This window comes from Schistocerca cancellata, chromosome 5 (genome assembly GCF_023864275.1).
Source record: "Schistocerca cancellata isolate TAMUIC-IGC-003103 chromosome 5, iqSchCanc2.1, whole genome shotgun sequence".
NCBI lineage: Eukaryota > Metazoa > Arthropoda > Insecta > Orthoptera > Acrididae > Schistocerca > Schistocerca cancellata.
In genome coordinates this window covers 830,049,925-830,071,585 of record NC_064630.1, presented here as the reverse complement: position 1 = coordinate 830,071,585, position 21,661 = coordinate 830,049,925, and positions in this window count along the sequence as shown.

Genomic DNA, 21,661 nt, shown 5'->3' with positions numbered 1-21,661 from the left:
ACTTTCCCTTAAGTCTAATCGAACGGTAAACATTTCACTATCAAATTCCATAAGATTTCTGTCTTGATCTCTAATTGACGTTCCTATTTACACCAATTTATGAAATGTATCTTACCAGAACTGACAGGTAAATGGCTAAAGTTGGTGATTTGACAGTCATATATCCAGGTGGTACTGCAGGCCAGAACTGATGTAATGTGTTTGTAGAAGTAGCACTGCAGAATGAACCTCCAGAAAAGTCAACCCACAGGATGTTAATGATCTGAATTTACTGCATGTTATGAAGTCTTTAAGGTTTCTTTTTCAATTATGTTTCTTCCAAAACCTAAAACTGACCCTATATTACTATCCAGCTTAAAATGAACATGTATATTACTCTCCATCTGCAAAAAACTGGTGATTTCTCTAACTGGGGAACAATCAAGAATGGGGTGCCGCAAGGTACGGTCTTGGGTCCTCTGCTGTTCTCAATATATATTAATGACTTGCCATTCACGAAGATTCAAAGCTGGTACTTTTTGCCGATGATACAAGTATAGCTATCACACCCAACAGACAAGAATTAACTAATGAAATTGTAAACCATGTTTTTCAGAAAATCATTAAGTGGTTCTCTGGAAATGGGCTCTCATTAAACTTTGACAAAACACAGTATATACAGTTCCGCACAGTAAATGGAATGACACCATTAATAAATATAGACTTCGATCAAAAATCGGTAGCTCAGATAGAATATTCAAAATTTCTAGGTGTGTGCACTGATGAGGGGTTGAACTGGAAAAAACACACTGAAGATATGATGAAACGTTTGAGTTCAGCTACTTATGCTGTTAGCGTCATTGCAAATTTTGGCGATGTACATCTGAGTAAATTAGCTTACCACGCCTATTTTCATTCTCTGCTTTCGTATGGCATCATATTCTGGGGTAACTCGTCATTGAGTAAAAGAGTGTTCATTGCACAAAAGCGCGTAATCAGAATAATTGCTGGAGCTCATCCAAAATCATCCTGCAGACATTTATTTAAAGAGCTAGGGATCTTCACTGTAGCCTCACAATATGTATATTCAATTATGAAATTTGTTATTAACAATCCGAACGAATTCAAAAGTAATAGCAGTGTACATGGCTACCACACTAGGAGAAAGGATAATCTTCACTACTCAAGGTTAAATCTAACTTTGGCTCAGAAGGGGTAAATTATGCTGCCACAAAAGTCTTTGGTCACTTACCTAATAGCATCAAAAGTCTGACAGATAACCATATAGCATTTAAAGAGAAATTAAAAGAATTTCTGAATGGTAACTCCTTCTACCTAATAGCATCAAAAGTCTGACAGATAACCATATAGCATTTAAAGAGAAATTAAAAGAATTTCTGAATGGTAACTCCTTCTACTCATTAGGCGAATTTTTGGATATAATAAGTGGGTAATTTCCCCAACCTCCAACAAAAAAAATTAGTGTCATGTAATATTTTGTGTAATGTAATATATTGTATAGACACCTTTTATTAACCTGACACGTTCCACATCATTACGAAGTGTCGTATTCATCATCTATGGAACAAGTACTAATCTAATCTAATCTAATCAAATCATTATCACCTTCCTCATCACAATATTCTTCTTTGTCTCCAATGCCTCCAACATCTTCTCCGCCTTTTGTTAAGTACATTGCTTTCTTAGGCTTTAACTTATTCGTTTTGATCTGTCTTCTTCGCATTGGTCTTTTTTCCTTCTTCTTTTCCTGTTGGAATAGTGGCCCTTCTTGTATCAATCTCTGGAAAAATAAAAGTAAAGCGAAACCACAACTCGCAGTCAGCCCTCCCTTCAGTCTTCTCTCACATCTCTGTCCAACAGACAAGACGTTATTCGCTAATTTACACCAACTCTCTCTCTCTCTCTCTCTCTCTCTCTCACACACACACACACACACATACACAAACATACAAAACCATGCACAAACGAACCGTAATGAAATAACAAACTTCACAGCTTGGCAATGCTCACAACCTACATGAAAATAAACGAAGAGACATGAACATTGTAATACTGTGTGAACACATACAAATTCAGTTCGATTTCCAGAAGTGATGTGAAGTGTAAATAACGCAAATGCAACGTAATAAAACGTGCAGGAAGGGAAAAACTTTAAATTGTACATTTCTTACCAAATGAACCTCTGATAAAGAAGATGGAAGAAGCAGTGGTTTGGAGAGTGTGTAAACGACAGCTTGTAGTGCTTCGAGAGCTTCGGGGTAAATTCTAGAAACAATCGGCTCTCCATCGTCTCGAACACCCGATATTTTAATTATAAGGGTGAGAGAGCCTTTTTACTGCGCCACACATATGTGTGTGTGCAGGAGGGACAGATGTCACGGGGAGCCAGAAGCTGCGTCAGACGAACGGGGTCTGTAAGTGGTTACCAGCAGCGCCTTGGAATTGTTATCAGAAAGTCAAAGAGTGTTTGCACGATGTTCCGTGGTTTGTGGTGTCATGAGGATTGTTAGAGAGACAGATGAAGCGTGTGTTATATAGACACTCTACTTCATGTCTTGACTCTGTATGAGGCAGAACGTATTCATTGTATGAGTGTTTAGTCGATTCTGACATTTATCTTGGAACCAGTTGGCTTACTGGAGTTTGTACAGAATAATTGTTACTTTGGGGGGGGGGGGGGGGGAGAGTTGAAAATATGTTGTTGTTGAAATCACGAGAGTCTAAGAGTATATGATTTAGTTCAAGAATAGAGAGTTGGTTCTTATTATTCCCTTTAACTTGATACTGTCTTCGGAGAAGAGTTAAACGGTGGCAGCGACGTACCTGATGACCCAAAGAAGAGGATCGGCTGCACGCACAGTGTGCCAGTCAACTGGGAGGGGCGTGTGAGTCATGCAGCCCAACATCGCACGTCTCTTGTCGTCCAAGAAAGCGTTAGAAGGCAGAATCATCGTAAGCAATTTGCACACCAGCTTTATAAAAAAATATGTTGTTTTTAATCTAAGACAACAAAAACTCTACAAACATGTGTGAGCAATTTGCACAATGACCACAGAAGATGCTTTGCAAATAAAAGCGAAACGTATCTTGTGTAAATTTTTCGTTAATTAATTGCATTAAGTTTAAGATGGAGGAACTAATAACAACTGATTGCTTTTTCAAGCATACCTTTTTTGACAGGAACGACAGTTTCCTGTGGATATTTCTTTGACAATTCGACATCCACTTTTTAAGACTAATTATTCATCCAATGGAATTGGAAAGTATATTGAAACCCGCAGCTCAGTCAATATCTGTACTAATTACAATCAGATGTCCCAGTTTATACCACAATACTGAACTGCTCACATGTAGCTGACAATATCTTTTATCTAAATACAAATATAGTTATTGAAATCAAAAGGATAATGCCTATTACTGAAATCATCATCCTTACTTATAACTGGCAAATTGTATGCATTCTCATTCTATGCTTGTTTATATATCTCGAAGATTTAATTAAAAGTCACATCAAGATTAGCATGATCGCTGACCACATGCCTCAAATTGTGTTTGTCTTGTTTGAAAGGAATAATTGCATTTGCATTGTATGCAATTATTTCGGAATTTTGCTATATGTTTGTCATACATAACAGCTGTATACATCATATGTCCACCCATTAAAAAGGATGCCAGAAAGTGAAAATGGTAGTGCTTCATTGGATGATACTCTTGCTTTCTTACTTGCAAATGTCAAATATTCAATACCATTCAAGATTCCAGCTATTGTTCCAGTAAGTTACACATATTTTCATGACGCAGAAGGTTAATAATCACATTCGTTTATCCATTGCTGGAAGGGCCAGTTATAATGCATCTAATTTTATCAAGAAATAGGTCGCCAGGTGCATTTTTTTTTTTTTTTTTTTTTTTTTTTTTGTATTCCGCTTCCATCAGTAAAAGTGCTGACAGGTATATGGAGAAGGGACAGGAGGCAGACTGGCAGTATCACACAGTGAAGCGCCATAAGAACTGGTTATGGTATGGGTGTTCAAATACCGAGATATGTAAACAAGCAAAATACGGCGTTGCGATAGACAACGTCTGTATAACACATATATCTCGCGCAGTTGGTTGATCGGTTACAGCTGCTACAGTGGCAGGTTGTCAAGATTTAAGTGGGTCTGAACGTGGTGTTATAGTCGGCGCACGAGCGATGAAGTGAGGATTTTCCCGTACGATCATTTCACGAGTGTACCGTGAGTATCAGGAAACCGGTAAAACATCGAATCTCCGACATAGCTGGGGCCGGAAAAAAATCCTACAAGAACGGTGCCAATGACGACTGAAGGGAATCGTTCAACTTAACAGAAGTGCAACCCTTCCACAAATTGCTGCAGATTTCTATCAACAAGTGTCAGCGTGCGAACCATTCAACGAATAATCATCGATATGGGGTAACGGAACCGAATACCTACTCGTGTATCGTTGATAACTACATGATACATAATTTACGGCTAGCGTGGGCCCGCCACCACAGACATTGGACTGTTGATGATTGGCAACATGTTGCGAGTTCGGACGAGTCTCGTTTCAAATTGTATCGAGCGGATGGGAGTTTACGGGTATGGAGACAACCTCATGAATCCATGGGCCCTGCATGTCAGCAGGGGTTTGTTCAAGCTGGTGGAGGCTCTGTATGGGTGTAGATCGCTTGCACCTGGAGTGATACGGGACTCCTGATACGGCTAGGTACGACTCTAACAGGTGACACGTACGTAAACATCCTGTCTGATCACCTGAATCTATTCATGTCCATTGTGCACTCCGACGGACTTGGGCAATTCCAGCAGGACAATGCGACATCCCACACTTCCAGAACTGCTACAGAGTGGCACCTCCGCTGGCCACCAAACTTCCCAGACATGAACATTATTGAGCATATATATGATGCCTTCCAACGTGCTGTTCAGAAGAGATCTTTGCCTGCTCGTACTCTTATCGATTTATTGACAGCCCTGCAGAATTCATGGTGTCAGTTCCTTCCAGCACTACTTAGGTACTAGTCGAGTCCATGATTAATTTTCCTACGTGGGTAGTAAAGGACAGTAGCACGCTGATAACACCTTTATATACCAAGATAGGTTTAAAAACATAAATTCTTGTCCTGTTGAGAATGGCCTTTCTGATCATGATGCTCATCTAGTTACAGTATATGACATAGCTCCATTCACTAATTCAAAACTACCCTCCAAAGTTGTGCGTTCAATTAATGACTCAACAATTAGAAAGTTCAGACAAAATCTTCAGCAGTTAGACTGGGATGAGGTGTGCAAGGAACCTGATGCTAATTTAAAATATAACTTATTTCATGATACACTTGTAAGAGAATTTGAAAACTGTTTCCCCAAGAAAGTAATTAAATCTAATTATCAGAAACCATGCAAAAAACCTTGGTTTACTAAAGGAATAAAAATATCTGTGTAACCACAAAAGGGAACTGTATCTAACAAAAAGAAAGCGTAATGACCCAGAAACAGCAAAATATTATAAAAAACTACTGTGCTACATTAAGAAAGGTTATTAAAAAGTCCAGAAGCATGTGCATCATATCTGAGATTAATACCTCTGATAACAAAATCAAAACAATTTGGAATATTATTACAAGGGAGACAGGGCAACCAAGAGTACAGGATGACAGCATCACCACCAAAGCGAATGGAAACTTGATAAACAAGATGCCGGAAGTCGAAAACATTTTGTATAATTATTTTTTAAATGTTGTAGTAAAAATAGGATCTAAATGTTCATTAGAAGAAGCTAGGCAGTTAATGGAAGAGGCCATACCTACACCATTTGATACAATTGAAATTCCACCCACCTCTCCTTCGGAAATTAGGAAGATAATAAACTCTCTCAAGAATAAAAGCTCACATGCAATTGATGGCATTTCCAGCAGGATAATAAAAGCTTGTTCCCAAGAAATAAGTGGGATTCTTAGCCACATATGTAATAGTTCTCTGAAGCAGGGTATTTTCCCAGATAGACTGAAATATGCCATTGTTAAACCACTGCATAAAAAAGGGGATACATCTGATGTCAACAACTACTGCCCAATCTCTGTTCTGACTGCTTTATCCAAAATTCTTGAAAAAGTAATGTATTGTAGATGGCTTCACACTTTTGTAAAAATAAAGTTTTTAAAAATGTCAGTTTGGTTTCCAGAAGGGTTTTTCAACGGAATATGCTATATATACTTTCACTAATGAAATATTAAATGCTCTGAGTAAGCGGAAGTCACCCATTGGGATTTTTTGTGATCTATCAAAGGCTTTTGATTGTGTAAATCATGGAATACTTCTAGATAAGCTCAAGTACTGTGGTATGAATGGGACAGTGCTGAAATCGTTTAAATCATACCTAACTGGAAGAGCGCAAAAAGTTGAAATAAGCAGTTCACACAATATGCAAAAATACTGGTGATTTCTCAAACTGGGGAACACTCAAGAATGGGGTGCCGCAAGGTTCGGTCTTGGGTCCTCTGCTGTTCTTAATATATATTACTGACTTGCCATTCTATATTCAAAAAGATGCAAAGCTGGTACTTTATGCCGATGATACAAGTATAGCTATCACACCCAACAAACAAGAATTAACTGGTGAAATTGTAAACGATGTTTTTCAGAAAATCATTAAGTGGTTCTCTGCAAATGGGCTCTCATTAAACTTTGACAAAACACAGTATATAAAATTCCACACAGTAAATGGAATGACACCATTAATAAATATAGACTTCGATCAGAAATCGGTAGCTCACCATTAATAAATATAGACTTCGATCAGAAATCGGTATCTAAGGTAGGATTTTCCAAATTTCTAGGTGTATGCATTGAGGAGGCGTTGAACTGGAAAAAACACACTGAGGATCTGCTGAAACTTTTGAGTTCAGCTGCTTATGCTATTAGGGTCATTGCAAATTTTGGCGCTATACATCTGAGTAAATTAGCTTACCACGCCTATTTCCGTTCTCTGCTTTCATATGGCGTCATATTCTGGGCTAACTCATCATTGAGTAAAAGAGTGTTCATTGCACAAAAGCGTGTAATCAAAATAATTGCTGAAGCTCATCCAAGATCATCCTGCAGACACTTATTTAAGAGATAGCGATCTTCACTGTAGCCTCTACAAACAGCACAGCGAACGCATTGTTGCGGTCAAGATAGATACGAAGCTCACACCTACTACAGTAGTACAAGTTTATATGCCAACTAGCTCAAAAGTCTCAAAAATGAGATTGACAGGAAGTGCAAAATGTCTAAGCAGGGATGGCTAGACGACAAATATAAGGATGTAGAGGCTTATCTCACTAGGGGTAAGATAGATACTGCCTACAGGAAAATTAAAGAGACCTTTGGAGATAAGAGAACCACTTGTATGAATATCAAGAGCTGAGATGGAAACCCAGTTCTAAGCAAAGAAGGGAAAGCAGAAAGATGGAAGGAGTATATAGAGGGTCTATACAAGGGCGATGTACTTGCGGACAATATTATGGAAATGGGAGAGCATGTAGATGAAGATGAAATGGGAGATATGATATTGTGTGAAGAGTTTGACAGAGCACTGAAAGACCTGAGTCGGAACAAGGCCCCCGGAGTAGACAACATTCCATTGGAACTACTGACGGCCTTGAGAGAGCCAATCCTGTCAAAACTCTACCATCTGGTGAGCAAGATGTATGAAACAGGCGAAATACCCTCAAATGTCAAGAAGAATATAATAATTCCAATACCAAAGAATGCAGGTGTTCACAGATGTGAAAATTACCGAACAATCAGTTTAATAAGACACAGCTGCAAATAACTAACACGAATTCTTTACAGACGAATGGAAAAACTGGTAGAAGCCGACCTCGGGGAAGATCAGTTTGGATTCCGTAGAAACACTGGAACACGTGAGGCAATACTGACCTCACGACTTATCTTAGAAGAAAGATTAATGAAAGGCAAACCTACGTTTCTAGCATTTGTAGACTTAGAGAAAGCTTTTGGCAATGTTGACTGGAATACTCTCTTTCAAATTCTAAAGGTGGCAGGCGTAAAATACAGGGAGCGAAAGGCTATTTACAATTTGTACAGTAACCAGATGGCAGTTATAAGAGTCGAGGGACATGAAAGGGAACCAGTGGTTGGGAAGGGAGTAAGACAGGGTTGTAGCCTCTCCCCGATTTTATTCAATCTGTATAATGAGAAAGCAGTAAAGGAAACAAAAGAAAAATTCGGAGTAGGTATTAAAATCCATGGAGAAGAAATAAAAATGCTGAGGTTCGCCGATGACATTGTAATTCTGTCAGAGACAGCAAAGGACTTGGAAGAGCAGTTGAACGGAATGGACAGTGTCTTGAAAGGAGGATATAAGATGAACATCAACAAAAGCAAAACGAGGATAATGGAATGCAGTCGAATTAAGTTGGGTGATGCCGAGGGAATTAGATTAGGAAATGAGACACTTAAAGTAGTAAAGGAGTTTTGCTATTTGGGGAGCAAAATAACTGATAATGGTCGAAGTAGAGAGGATATAAAATGTAGACTGGCAATGGCAAGGAAAGCGTTTCTGAAGAAGAGAAATTTGTTAACATGAAGTATAGATTTAAGTGTCAGGAAGTCATTTCTGAAAGTATTTGTATGGAGTGTAGCCACGTATGGAAGTGAAACATGGACGATAAATACACTCCTGGAAATGGAAAAAAGAACACATTGACACCGGTGTGTCAGACCCACCATACTTGCTCCGGACACTGCGAGAGGGCTGTACAAGCAATGATCACACGCACGGCACAGCGGACACACCAGGAACCGCGGTGTTGGCCGTCGAATGGCGCTAGCTGGGCAGCATTTGTGCACCGCCGCCGTCAGTGTCAGCCAGTTTGCCGTGGCATACGGAGCTCCATCGCAGTCTTTAACACTGGTAGCATGCCGCGACAGCGTGGACGTGAACCGTATGTGCAGTTGACGGACTTTGAGCGAGGGCGTATAGTGGGTATGCGGGAGGCCGGGTGGACGTACCGCCGAATTGCTCAACACGTGGGACGTGAGGTCTCCACAGTACATCGATGTTGTCGCCAGTGGTCGGCGGAAGGTGCACGTGCCCGTCGACCTGGGACCGGACCGCAGCGACGCACGGATGCACGCCAAGACCGTAGGATCCTACGCAGTGCCGTAGGGGACCGCACCGCCACTTCCCAGCAAATTAGGGACACTGTTGCTCCTGGGGTATCGGCGAGGACCATTCGCAACCGTCTCCATGAAGCTGGGCTACGGTCCCGCACACCGTTAGGCCGTCTTCCGCTCACGCCCCAACATCGTGCAGCCCGCCTCCAGTGGCGTCGCGACAGGCGTGAATGGAGGGACGAATGGAGACATGTCGTCTTCAGCGATGAGAGTCGCTTCTGCCTTGGTGCCAATGATGGTCGTATGCGTGTTTGGCGCCGTGCAGGTGAGCGCCACAATCAGGACTGCATACGACCGAGGCACACAGGGCCAACACCCGGCATCATGGTGTGGGGAGCGATCTCCTACACTGGCCGTACACCACTGGTGATCGTCGAGGGGACACTGAATAGTGCACGGTACATCCAAACCGTCATCGAACCCATCGTTCTACCATTCCTAGACCGGCAAGGGAACTTGCTGTTCCAACAGGACAATGCACGTCCGCATGTATCCCGTGCCACCCAACGTGCTCTAGAAGGTGTAAGTCAACTACCCTGGCCAGCAAGATCTCCGGATCTGTCCCCCATTGAGCATGTTTGGGACTGGATGAAGCGTCGTCTCACGCGGTCTGCACGTCCAGCACGAACGCTGGTCCAACTGAGACGCCAGGTGGAAATGGCATGGCAAGCCGTTCCACAGGACTACATCCAGCATCTCTACGATCGTCTCCATGGGAGAATAGCAGCCTGCATTGCTGCGAAAGGTGGATTTACACTGTACTAGTGCCGACATTGTGCATGCTCTGTTGCCTGTGTCTATGTGCCTGTGGTTCTGTCAGTGTGATCATGTGATGTATCTGACCCCAGGAATGTGTCAATAAAGTTTCTCCTTCCTGGGACAATGCATTCACGGTGTTCTTATTTCAATTTCCAGGAGTGTAGTTTGGACAAGAAGAGAATAGAAGCTTTCGAAATGTGGTGCTACAGAAGAATGCTGAAGATTAGATGGGTAGATCACATAACTAATGAGGAAGTATTGAATAGGATTGGGGAGAAGAGAAGTTTGTGGCACAACTTGACCAGAAGAAGGGATCGGTTGGTAGGATATGTTCTGAGGCATCAAGGGATCACCAATTTAGTATTGGAGGGCAGCGTGGAGGGTAAAAATCGTAGAGGGAGACCAAGAGATGAATACACTAAGCAGATTCAGAAGGATGTAGGCTGGAGTAGGTACTGGGAGATGAAGAAGCTTGCATAGGGTAGAGTAGCATGGAGAGGTGCATCAAACCAGTCTCAGGAGTGAAGACCACAACAAGAACAACAACTGTAGCCTCACAATATATATATTCACTTATGAAATTTGTTATTAACAATCCGAAGGAATTCAAAAGTAATAGCAGTGTACATTGCTACCACACTAGGAGAAAGGATGATCTTAACTACTCAAGGTTAAATATAACTTTGGCTCAGAAGGGGGTAAATTATGCTGCCACAAAAGTCTTTGGTCACTTACCTAATAGCATCAAAAGTCTGACAGATAGCCAGATAGGGAATTAAAAGAATTTCTTAATGGCGACTCCTTCTACTCATTAGATGAATTTTTGGATATAATAAGTGGGTAATTTCCGCAACCCACACAAAAAAATTAAAAATATGAAGTGTCATGTAATATTTTGTGTGATGTAATATGTTGTATAGACACCCTTTACTAACCTGACACCTTCCACATCATTACGAAGTGTCGTATTCATGATCTGTTGAACAAGTACTAATCTAATCTAATCTAATCATGCCACATCGTGTTGTGGCACTTCTGCCTGCTCGCGGGTGCCCTACACGTTATTAGGCAGGTGTACCAGTTCTTTGGTTCTTCAGTGTATTTTAGTAAACCAATGGACAAAGTGCAAGATACCATGCATGGCATCTGATCTGAACTGGTATTAAGAATATTCATATCAAGAATGCGAATGATTTACAGTTATTTGTTGAGATGATTTAATAAATCACATTGTAAGGTACTCAGGAACAGGAGCATGACGTAATTTTTGTTTAAAATCACAGTCAATGGACAAGATACCTTCAAAATTATGCTAAAATTCTCATCACTACGATTGTTCGTAAATAGAACTATCTCTCCTACACACCTAAATTCCAACGGAGGTTATGAATATATCCATATCGTTAAGCCTGCGTTAGATAAAACCAGTGGATTTTTACCGAGTTATGATGACACGCACAACAATACGGGAATGTACAAGCATGGAGAGAAGGAAATTGCACTCAACGTGCACAACTGGAAGACAATCTCCAATGAATCACCAGTATTTAAGGACTTTGTTCATCGAAATAGCTGCCGGTCGTAGTGGCCGAGCGGTTCTAGGCGCTACAGTCTGGAGCCGCGTGACTGCTACGGTCGCAGGTTCGAATCCTGTCTCAGGCATGGATGTGTGTGATGTCCTTAGGTTGGTTAGGTTTAAGTAGTTCTGAGTTCTAGGGGACTGATGACCTCTGCAGTTAAATCCCATAGTGTTCAGAGCCATTTGAACCAACCATCAGAGTAACTCCTGTGAATTGGTAGAGCAGTTGGTTTCCTTGCTAGCTTCAAATGCGATAGGCAATAATTCAAATGATAACAACGTAACATCTATTCGAGAGAAACTCCGGGAAGCAGCGATTATTATTTCAAGTTTATGCTGACCATTGAAAATGAAGTGTAGGACTCAATTTCTGAACGGGAAATTGCATACGAGGACATTCTGCTCGTCAGAAAACACCCACAAAGATGCATTTCACAAATTAAAAAGATTTGGAGATTTGGACACATTTGTCGTAATTATTATTACTTGAGACTTCACATATCGAACAGCATGTTTTGGATGTTGGGAACAAACGGTGAGCTACCGTATACGATTTCAAATGAGAACTGAACACATAGGCGGAACTGTAGTGTCAGTGTTACAGGTTCATCGTCACAGAAGATGGGAATCTTAGGCAGACTGAACGAAGGAGGTGCTGGCGGTCAGGCTTTGTGAGCGCGTATCTTACTCACCGCATCTCGCCTGGCGAGCAGCGTCCACTCACAGGTAGCGGGTGCGACGGTGGCTCTTGTGTTTTGATAGCTGAACAGCTCACACGCTGGACAGTAGTTAATTTCACTACGAAGATACAGTTACTGCCATAAAGCCAGTCATTATAAGTCAGTTTCTTAAGCAGCTTAGAGCTGATGAGACAACCGTACTTCAGATGTTATTACCTGTTCCGTCAATGTGCAAGTACTGCCATGTCTGAGAGGGCACTTGCGCATTTTACGTTATGTTATCTATTCCTTGGATGTGCATGTCCTGAATGCACGCATGTATTCAAGTTGGTTCTGTGAAAAGTGACGATTCCTTGAATGCACATGGTCAGACAATAGCAACTCTCAGCTTGCTGCTAAGCGTCTTTACAAATTCTGACTTGTCTGAACAGGTCTCTTAACTGGCTAACTCAGGAGGGATGCAGGTTAAAGAAGAAAGGCATCCACTTGGAATATCACGTTATTGATAAAGTACGACCACGATTGTGATCACTAAATGCTCTCTTCTTGGAAAGGTGTGCACACACGACTCACCAAAATGTACGTTGCAGAATTTTAAGTATCTGGGTGAAGGTGGGAGTGCAATATGCACCAAAAGACTATTAACATTAGAAAACGGAGGAAGGCACCTGATCTTGAGTGAAAGACATGTCAAAAAGAAATCTAAAGCAGCAAAAGTGGGTTATCTGAAGAAGATGTACCTGTCATTCAGATCCTCAGCTACCAGTGCTGGAGAACTTTTCTTTCTTAACAGTGGTGCTGTCTCCATGATTTGTTACAATAGAGTAAGTAACATGGACACAAATAATATCGAGAACAGTCATATGAATTAAACTAATTTCTTTTTTGCACACATGCCTAGTAATAATTGTGTATGCCTTAGGGTATATTATAAGGATACGAAATGTTAATTCCTGTTCATATGGCATCAAATAGTGGAACTATAAGAGAACTTAGTTTTCACTCTCCGTGATTGATTCGATAGGGAGTTTAGCTCTCACATACAAAGTCGTTAGTTTTGGATAACATCTAAGCTCCTTTAAGTAAGTAAGTGTAACAATAATACAGAACTCAAACACTTTGTTGCCTATGAAGTGTACGATAAAATGGGTGTATTTGTTACACTAAACTTTTTCTGATTCAGTACAAAAAAATAGTTGATAGTTACATTAAAGAAATATTATTCACATAGTATACTGTTTGTCCATGAAACATATTCACTGTCAATGTAAAGAAAGCTTCTGACATGAAGTTTTTTATTGCCTTGATAACATGTATGTACACTGACTTACTAGTTTCGACATAATTGCCATCTTCAAATCCACAGAGTACAGGCTGAAATCATGCTCTGTGACGAACTACACTTTTGTATTCGTGCGATCCTAACGGTTTCATAACAAAACGAGAGAAAAACATTAAAAGTGTAGCTATGTCTTCATTGCATGACAGAGCCATAAAAGTGTGTCACCTCAAGATGTGCCACATGTGTCTGTGTTGACTACCGGCTACAATTGACAGTCATATCAATTTTATCAAGAAAGAAACAGATGTCAAAACTAGGTTAGCTGCTGGACATGTTTCACATGTATACTCGAATCGTAGCAATCTATTGTTTGCAATAAATGATGTCCTAAAAGGTGTTGAAGATGACTAAGAACGTGTATTATATAACTACTGTTCAGAATGTTATCTCACTGTACAGTTTTCACCGGGTGACAGTATAAGTTAGCATCATCAGCGTAGGATGAGAAAATTAAATGAATTTTAGGGTATGTGTGAAAAAAAGTTAAATTAATGACTTGAATACAATGTATTAATGCTCCACAATAATATTTATTAGTTCGTTATGAACCGGCTTTCGTCTTCCTGGGCCATCGTCAGGTAACTTAATACTAAACAGATATTCCACACAACTTCAGTGAGAATTCATAGCAGTAGGAAGATGGCTGTCCAAAGACATGTGACATTTTAAAACTATATCGATTCAAAACACAAGCACAATGTAATACCTAAAAAGACTGAACAAATAAATCTCATACTACAGTACATTCAAATATTAACACTATGTGAACGTATAGGACAAAAATGTTCTACAAATAAGTAATGGCTCGTGCTACTATCTAACTTGGAAAAATTGGTGAATGTGAAGAACAGATCGAATAAAGGGAGGGGGAGAAAGAAATCTGTTGAATGTGTGTGTGGAACAGTTATAACAAGCTTATTATGTAATGGTGAGAGAGATAATAGCTGGCTGCTACTTTAATAAGGGTGAGTAATGGAACAGGACAGGATTATTTGACTGGTGTTTATCAATGACGAGAGTCTCAAGTAATGTTAGTATTCTACCTTTAGTTCCTTCATGGATAACATCAAATTTCACATCATATGAATGAAGTTCATTCAGAGTGTGTTCAGCAAAGGTGGAATCTTTCATTTTCAGTCTCCAACTTTTGCATGTTCAGTCAGTCTAGTAGTTATAGCCCTACCTGATGGACCTACATATAATTTACCACACAGATTGCAGGAAATTCTATAAATTCCACTCTGCTCTAAAGGTGGAATCTTATTTTTACTGTTGAGTAGAAGTTGGGCAACAGTCTTCATAGTGTAAAAAGCTTGAGTAGCTTTCCCGGATTTTAGTTTTCCGGCAAGGACCTGTCAAATCCTACCCACATACAGCATGGGGGCCCATTTGTTAATCAATGTTGTTTTGTGTTATTTGAGCTGAATGTAGGAGTACTGCTATTCTCTGTCTACCTTTCGCTGAGTATGTTGTCAGTTAGCGTAGGACTATAACCATTGCTGTATGCTATTTCTAAAATTATTTTCAATTCATTTTTAAAATCTGGTTTGGTTTGTGGTAGAGCAGTGTACCACGTAGTGGAAGGCTGCATGTTAATGTGCTGCAGGATTCTGCAACGGTGGCCCAACGAGCCGAAGCTGGCTCATAACGAAACAGTACATATTACTGTGCAACATTAATACTTTCTATTCAAGCTATTAATATGTCTGTGTTCCCCCGAGAACTGATGGAAGATTCCATAAAAAACATTAAATGTAATTTTTAACTGATTTTGTGAAAGTATAAAAAGAAACAAATGCGATTTGTAAGTGATGTATTGTATGACAATAAAGAAAATAAATAATGCACAAGTTTTATTTATTTCATCTGAAAGTTCCTTCAGTTTAATAATAGATGAACCATTAATCTGATACGCTGTAATATTGATAAAATGGCATCAGTTTTCAATGCTTGATCTAACGTGCACACACACACACACACACACACACACACACACACACACACACACACACTGTTACAAATACACACACACACTGTTTTATGATGTTGAAAGTAAAGAAAGATAAAAGAAGCAATGAAGTTTACGTATGAAGCAGTACACTATATGACATAAACACTCTCGTGATGAAGTATTTAACACAGAGAAATGAAATTTACTGATGAGGCGGAATCTTCACAACTGTGGAATTATACAGAAATTTATTGAGATAACTTACAGATTCGGTAGGTGCGTCATTTTATAGCAAACAACTTCAATTTTCACATGAAAGTGTCGAGTGTCATCTTGGTTCGATGTGACTACGGCTTGTGATGCGGCAAGCATCCCGCCGCTAATCAACTTCCTCCCACACTCGTTGCAGCAAAGTGAGTGTAACTTGTGCAACGACAGCGTAGATTACATTTTTCCGGTCGGCTAAACTGTTTTGTAAGGCAGGAACATGTACACGGTCTTTAATGAAACGCTAGAGAAACGACCAGTGGTGTCAAATATGGAGGGAGAGGTGGCCATGCTACTGGCCCTTCACGGCCAGTTACAGATCTGGGAGGCGGTTATCAGGAAACCTCGAACTGCCGCGAGGAAGTGAGTTGGAGCACCGTCTTGCTGGTAGTAAGCCATCCTATCTCGGCCGTGTTCATCGATTTGTACAATTAAAAGATTGTCAACCATATCCAGACGCAAAATACCACTGACAGGTTCCCCATGAAGAGGAAAGTCCACAACGTACGTGAACTTTGGGGCTGTCACGAACGTGTTCCAGGGCTGCATGTGGATATTCGCTGCCCTACATTCTGCAATTGTGGGTGCTCCCCATGCCTCTGATACGAAATTTTGACTCATCGCTGAAGATTATTGTGTTCAGGGATTTCTCGTCGTCCTCTAACGGATGCAATATTGCCCCACAGAATTCCTCACGAGCAACCTTATTTGCATCGGTAATTTACTGTACCATTGTGAATTGGAATCGATATGGTTTCAAGTATAAACGTCTACACAGTATTCGCCAAACACTCTTTTATGGAATGCCAGTCTCGCGAGATGCAAGTCGCTTAGATTTTTGTGTACTGCGGGCAAAGCTCTCCCTGATCGACATAACCAGATTGTGGACGACCTGGTTATTTATCATGTCGCAGTGAACAACCTGTCTCAACATAAAACTTCCTGGCAGATTAAAACTGTGTGCCCCACCGAGACTCGAACTCGGGACAAGTGCTCAAACCATATGAACTACCGAAGCACTACTCACGCCCGGTCCTCACAGCTTTACTTCTGCCAGTATCTCGTCCCCTACGTTCCAAACTTTACAGAAGCTCTCCTGCGAACCTTGCAGAACTAGAACTCCTGAAAGAAAGGATATTGCGGGGACATGGCTTAGCCACAGCCTGGGGGATGTTTCCAGCATGAAATTTTCACTCTGCAGCGGAGTGTGCGCTGATATGAAACTTCCTGGCAGATTAAAACTGTGTGCCCGACCGAGACTCGAACTCGGGACCTTTGCCTTTCGCGGGCGTGAGTCGTGCTTCGGTAGCTCAGATGGTAGAGCACTTGCCCGCGAAAGGCAAAGGTCCCGATTTGGAGTCTCGGTCGGGCACACGGTTTAAACTGCCAGGAAGTTTCATATCAGCGCACACTCCGCTGCAGAGTGAAAATCTCATTCTGTCTCAACATAGTTCATGTGGCAAGAGTGTCTGTTCTAAGGTTCTATAGCGTATGCGGTGCGAAATTTACGCCGAACACTTGTTGCAGAGGTCGTTTCATGAAACCAAAACACACAGCGAGCATGCTCCGCACCAGTGAAAGTAGCCATTTTGACTGTGCACTGTGCTAGCGCTCCTAGAGTGCTGATGCAGTACGTGAATCGAACTTGAGGCTCTCTGCTACAAAATAACACATCTACCGATTCTGTAAGTTGTCTCAATAAATTTTTGTATCATTCCAAAGTTGTAAAGTCCTTCCTGACCCATTCTGTAATATAAGTCACAGCCATTACGTAATTTTTTCATGAAATATAAAAACAATAATCTATGAACGAACATCTGTGCATGCGTGAACGCATGCTAGCACGTGCACGCATGCTTAAAAATTTTTGATAAATAATACGGGTCATTCGACTTGAAGCTGCATATTATACATGGGGAGTAAATGAGGGAATACAGGAAAAACAGAAAACAACAACAAAGGAAGAACAGGAACTGAAGTTGTCAACGTAATCCTAGTTGGTCAACACGATTGTTAAAAAAAAAAAAAAAGTACAGGTCATTGGGATACTTCCATTAAAAATACTGTGCTGTGATTGTCTGTTACGTCGGTATTTTTTTAATTTCCCACTTTGACGTCATCATTATTACGTCATGATACGGCATTGTAGATGGTGTCATTAAGGTAAACAAAATGACATGGGAACCCCATATGTGGAGTACGACTTTGTTCATCCAAAATCCTTAGGATTAAAACTGGATCACGCCTTAACTTACAAACAGGAGTAGAAGGATGTTAGTGTTTCACGTCCCGTCGACTACGAGGTCATTAGAGACGGAGCAAAAGTTCGCATTGGGGAAGGAAATCGGCCGTGCCCTTTCAAAGGAACCGTGCCGGCATTTGGCTGAAGCGATTTAGGGAAATCACGAAAAATCTAAATCACGATGACCGGAAGCGGGTTTGAACCGTCATCCTTCCGAATACGAGTCCAGTGTGCTGACCATGGACAGCAGACAGAACGTAAGCGGACAAACACGACGTGGGGAGCACTGCACAGCGTCCTTCCCCCGCCCGCTCTCGCTCTGCGGCGAAGTACGGCACTCCAGCCTGGAGGAACTCGGCACACGCTAGTCGACGTGATGCAGTTCTTCTAAGCGTAGGCTGCGTAGTCGCAGGATGCGCAAGATCAACTCCAGTCAACAAGATCTTTCCACTCATGGCACGAGTAGCAACAGAGATTGAAAAGAGGATGAAATTAACAGATTCAGGCCATCCTTGTTCGGGATTCATGCTTGTTGGTTTGTAGTAATCAGAGCCAAGTCTGTGGCACGGAAGACTTGTTTGCAGCTAATGACCCTGCTGTTCTGCTGAATGCTGTGCTCACAAAGCGTAAAATCTCACAGTCACTAATACTAGATGGTAGTTTTAGCATCTACATGTTCTGAACAGTGATTACTCGTCATCTGATGCTGTTCGCAGCACATATATACCCTACCACGTCTTGTAACAACACTGAACGCGACAAATACTAATGCACTCTGGTGGGCGCTCCACACGTGACAGAGAATTTCAGCTCAGGATTTACGTACTCGCCGATCGTGTGACCGTGTACGGAGTGACAGTGACATCCGACACGAGGTGGTGCACTGGTCAGCATGCCGGAGCCGCATTCGGGATGGCGACGCTTCAAACGCGCGTCCGACAGTCCAGATTTAGGTTCACCGCTACTTCCCTAAATCGTCCCACAAAAGTGGTGGGACCGTTCCTTTCAAAAGCGGACGGTCGATGCCCTTCCTAACCCTTCCATATTCCAAGTTTTGGTGCGTCTCTAATGACTGCGTCATCGACGGGACGTTCATCTCGAATCTTCCTTCTTTCCTTTTCCGGCCGTTTCTTCTCGGTTCTTCAGTTTCCTTGCTAGCAGTGTAATATCGTATGTACTTATAGTTGCACGTTATGTTACACAGAAGTAGCCCGGAAAGGCAACAATGGCAGCAATGAAACCCTACTAACGATGGAATTCTTCTTAACCACAGCTATGTCGAAAATGCTAATCCCACGACATTCTTAAAAATGTCGAGTTTCAGTGGGACGATCTCATAGAAAACTGATGGAGCACAAACAATCCTCCTGATCATTTAAGTAAAAAATACACCTCTAGGCCTATAACTTAGAAATATCGCAAATATTTAACGTGTTAACATATTTTTACCAACAAAGGTCACATATACCGTTACATGTCTTACACCGCGTGTCTAGGGGTTGATTCGATTACAGATAAAAAGTTTCGAAGAGCACCAATGTCCTGAACTGCAGCTGTCTCGTGTTGAAAATTTGTATCCTTTGCTTATTTAATTTTTAGCCTATTCGCCGCTCTGATCAAAACAGAACACTTCAAGTGATCCGAAGGGATCAAGGAAGATTAGGGTCCCCTCGACATCGAGGTTATTAGAGACGGTGCACAAACTCGGATTGATTCAAGGATGGGGAAGGAAATCGACCATGCCCTTACGAAGGAAACATCCCGGCACTTGACTGGAGCGACTTAGGGAAATCACCGAAAATCTAAATCTGGATGACCGGGCGTCGATTCCAGACGTCGTCCTCGCGAAGGCCACTGCTGCGTGTTAAAACCACTGCGTCATCTCGCTGGGCACAAATGACCTGAAACTCAATCGGTCATGAAGGCAATATCCACAATGCATCTGTCGAGTATTTCATTGAGATGTACGTAAAGCTTCCAGTAATTCTCCTCTTAGTCTTATTTGCTTTGTAGGTACTGACTAAAATGGAGCACAACTCATGCTGTAATGTACTTGTCTCGTGTATGTTGACTTACATGCATGTTTTATTTTAAATTTAATTAAATAATATACCATTTTCCTCCATTAGGTTCATTTTCTTTGGGACGTTTCAGACTTTGTGTCTAACACTGTTTAGATCATCTCAAGAATTATTATTGAGTTCAGACACGTAATAACAATATTTTACAAAAATATTAATCTAATTCAGTTAACTTTACACTTGATTATACCGACTTGCATGACCACACTCATGTAACAAGGCGAGCACAAATGCTGAGCGGGCAGCAGGACAGGCCGGCGCAGATGTACGCCCTCGTCCAGTCACACTGCTGGTAGCGCCATAAATGGTCGGCCAGTTACCTTGGGTTGTCTCACCTGTATAGAAAGAGAGCGCCTACGGAACATAAAATATGTGTGAACTAGTTTAACTACCGCTGCTTCGCTCGCGTAGATTCTATCGTCTGCAGAGAGATTTTTTTGTTTTCCTTTGATCGAATTTTTATGCTGTTCACAAACTCCAACACCTTCTAAACTCTTCACGGTAATTAAGGGCGCATAAAGATGGTATTTTCCCAATATACTTCTGAGCAAAAAGCGATTCTGATAGATGGAGTGCAAGTTTTTGATTAATCATGGTTTTTGCGTTCTTGTGGTATTTGCATAGAAACTTTCATCCCTCGAAACTTATTTCCTTATATCCAACCGAGAAGTGAGATACCAGATTTCATAGATTTGGCTTCAAAAATTTTTTTTATATAACGAAACATTTTTAAAAATTTTCATTCCCTCTTTTTCCCCCATAGTGGTTGAATTTCGACAAATAGTGAAACACTTCCTATTTTATATATAACCGAGAAACCAAATTAAAATTTTCGCAGAGTTAGCCTTAAAAACGCTTTCATAATGAAATATTCTATTTCATAAAACATTTCATCAACTATTTCACTCCTTCAGGGGTTGAATTTCTAAAAGCACGTATTTTCTTATTTGTAACCGAGAAGTCAATTACCAATTTTCGTAGGTGTAGCTTAAAAAATACTTTAGTTGTTCTTCAGTAATCATTTATTATAAAAAAATTCTTAATATTTCACCCCCCATAGGGGTTATATTTCCAAAATTCTTAAACATGTATGTCTTTCTTTCTGACCGAGGAATCAAATAACAATTTCGTAGGCGTAGCTTCAAAATTGCCTTATTGGCGACATATCTTAAAAAAACCGTTTCATCACATATTTCATCCACCTTAGGGACGGAATTTCGAAAAAATACCCTCCAAACGACGTCTACAGTATCCTCTCCAAATTTCAGGTATCTATCCTTAGTGGTTGGCTGGGCGATGACGAGCCAGTGAGTGAGTCAGTGAGAACGTTGTCTTTTTTTTATACAGAGATAAATTCAATGAAGCGACAATGAAAAAGAACAGAAGAGAAAACAAAAGATACGCTCAATAATTCTTTAAAACGATGCAAAACGGTTTAAAAGATCTCTAGCAACCCTGCAAAATTCCTTGACAGTCGTGGACTAAAGCTGTCTGGATTGTAATTGGGTACATCTACAACGACAGGTATCAGTTCATCTCTCTTTCCATCAGACA